Below are 3,523 nucleotides of genomic sequence, written 5' to 3'. Positions count from 1 at the left end.
GCAGCCAGCATGACGACAGTGTCCTAATCATACAGCCTTGATATATACTATCGCCCATGGCAATGGCGATCCTACCACAAAAGATAGAGGGCCCTGCTCTATCCACAAATGATGTGAAAAATGAATAGGACAACAGTTACCTGAATTTAAATAATTATAAATTTCTCAAGGTTTAATAAGTTACATTTATTACTATTTTTATTATGTTTTATATTACAATGGGAACAATTGTTTTCTTTGGTGAAGCTTAAATCAATAAAATAACAGTTTACCCAGTAACAAATTATCTTTCTGATCATGACGTGCAGCTATTTAGGATAAATAACACTATGCCTCACAGTATGGATAACCCTCATTAGAAAACACATAGAATAATTAATGACTCCAGGACAAATGTTTTTGAGATTAGTTTACAGGAAATGACCTGGGATGAAATTTACTATAGAAACAAACACTAACATCAAGTTTAACCGTAGAATTATTTGAAAATAACTTTCCACGTAAGCTAGTCAGTAAGGGCACTATACATCCATGTAAAAAAAATAGGTCACTAGAGGGATTAAAGTATCTAGTGAAAAAAACGTAAATATATCTTTTGGTGTGGAAAAGTAGTGATCCTGCAGTAATTTCACACTGCAAAAACTACCCAAGTTACTCAGGAAGGCTATTTAAAAATCATGGAACATGCACATGATGTTAGAAATCAGTAATTCTGACAAAAGATATAACTATATATGGAATGTAGTGAAATGAGACATAGGACAGCCAGCCACAGAACAAGATAACATCACTATTGAACTGACTGGAAGTGTTATAAGTGATAAATACCAGGTAGCAAATGGATTTAATAATCATTTCTAAAGTAGAGTAAGGGAACAAACAGTTCAAGAGAAAAATCACAGAAGTGTGTTGAAAAAGAAATTCTTATGAAATTCAATCATTTGAATGTTTCACTAACTTCCCCATCTACAATTGAGAAAATTGTACATTCAATAATTTCAGTCTTAGTCAAAATACGTAACGCATCACTAATTCAGAGAGACTGAAATATGCCATTGCTGAACCCCTCTTCAAGAAAGATAATAAGAGAGAGGTCAAAACTACAGACCTGTTTCACTGGCGTTAACATTTTCTAGATTAGTATCTCACCTTAGCAATAATAATGCCCTTAGAAATCACAGTTTCGGTTTCAAAAGGGTTACTCTACTGAGAATGCCATTGATATGTTCCCTCACCAGATTTTACAAGCATTAATTAACAAAATAGTGTCAGTTGGCATTTTCTGCGACCTATCTAAAATATTTGATTGGGTGAATCACAGTATTCTCCTAGGTAACTTGAAGTTTTATGGGACTGGCGGAACAGACAACCAATGGATAACATCATTCTAACAAAAAGAATGCAGTCATTAGTAATCTAGGAACATAGTTTTTACTGTGGAGAAAATACTTATGGGTTTTCCCTGGTCACAGTGTTTCTTCCACAATTGTTTCTCATATATGTAAACGATTTAGATTCAGTATACAACAAGCAGAATTGATTGTTTTTTCAGACAACACTAGTATTTTAATAAATCGAAGCATAGATTCAGAAACAGAACAAATAGTGAACAAAGGTATGTACAGTATCATTGACTGATTTTCTGTGAATGGTCTCAACCTCAACCTTAAAAAGACACTACATATTCAGTTCTGCAAGTCTAGGGGTACTAAATCTATAAGTGTAGCACATGGCGAGGAAATTATGAATAGGTTGGAAATTTCAAAATTCTTAGGAGTCCATACTGATCAGAATTTAAATTGAAAAAATTCACATTCTGGAAGTCCTAAAACAATGTAGTTCAGCCACATTTGGTCTTCGAATCATTGCAAATATTGGGGAGAAACAAATGAATAGTTTGACATAATTTGCATATATTCATTCAATAATGTCATATGGAATGATGTTCTCAGGTAACTCATCTTTAAGAAAGAAAGTCTTCATTGTGTGATAATGTGCTGTAAGAATAATACGTTGGATCTCACCTTCGATCATCTCCTACAGATCTGTTTGACAAACTGGGCATTCTGACTCCTGCTTCACAGTATATTTTTTCCCTAACATAGTTTGTATAAATAATCAGCTGCAGTTCCAAAGGAATCATGACATACGTAATTACAATACCAGAATGAAAAATGGCATTAATTACTCCACATTAAGTTTGTGTTTAGCACAAAAGGAGTGCACAATGCTGCAATTAGTACTCTTGTTCACCTACCCAGTGTCATAAAAAAAAATTCTGGCAAATGGCAAAGTAAAATCAGAAAACATACTGAGATAATTTCTCCTTCATAACTCCTTTTTGTACCCTAGTGTATAAAAGACATTAGGTAGGAATTACTAACTCATATCAGTATGTTAGATTAATTTAGATGTAAATGTAAAGTGGCTCATTCCATATCATTACAATTTATTGTCCAAAATGATCCATAGAATACGTAAACCCTTGAAAAAAGCCTGTATCCCACATAGTACGTCTCCTGCTACCTTATGAAGAATTTTTCGCTTACCGCCAACATCAGCGATGACAACAAACAGCAAATGGAATAAAAATTAACTAAATAAATCGCTACGATCACATTTTATGACCACACCACCTCTGACATTCATAGTATAGCGCTCAGAATACTGCTGAACGCTGATTGGCTGTTGGAAAACATCTGACATAGATGTGCAGAACAAGCCTAAACACTACTGGCATTGGTTGTGACCCCAACTATAACTAACTAATTACAATAAGCTGTATAACTTTGTTGCATTTTCTCCTTGTAGTGAAAATGGATTTGTTTTGGAATTTTCCATTCTTTACCTTATCAAGTCCATGAAACATTTTTGGTTTTTCATTGATTATAATCTTTAAAATTTTCTTCGGTTTTTGCAGGAGATTTTTCGTTTCACTGGTGTTGCCTCCAAATTAAGTACCATCATCAACACATGCAGCAAGATACATTTTCTATTCAGTATCTGATTTGTAACAGCGATGGTCAGATTTCAGATGAATGACCTCTACATTCTTAAGAATCACATTCAGTGTCTTATTACACCCCAAAAGAGCTTGTTAGTTGGTTTTAATCAGTACAGTGCCTATTCGAGCAGGTAATTTCTCCCAAGTGTTTTGTATCCCTCTGGAACTTCCATGAATACTTAATCCTTCAGATCACCATCACGAAAGGCCGTTTTGAAATTAAAGGCCATAATTCTAAAATATTATGCTATCGCAAGTGCAAATAGTAATATCAGGGGACTAATTTCTTCAAGCGCACTAAAAATTCCTTTAAAATCCATTATCCATTGATCATGTTGACACTCTCTTGCAACTGACATACCTTTCTACTTTCCACAACCCATAATTGTAGATACTCCATTTTTCTTCAATTATATCATTCCCATGAGCAGTTTTTTTCATCAGTGTAAATGTTCCATTTTTCTTCAGTGAATCTTTCTTTATATTTATGGCCTTATCCAATTTTACTTATCTTCCACT

The sequence above is a fragment of the Schistocerca gregaria genome, chromosome 2 (genome assembly GCF_023897955.1).
Source record: "Schistocerca gregaria isolate iqSchGreg1 chromosome 2, iqSchGreg1.2, whole genome shotgun sequence".
Taxonomy (NCBI): Eukaryota; Metazoa; Arthropoda; class Insecta; order Orthoptera; family Acrididae; genus Schistocerca; species Schistocerca gregaria.
The sequence above is the reverse complement of the archived record's forward strand: the minus strand, read 5'-3'. Positions refer to the sequence as shown.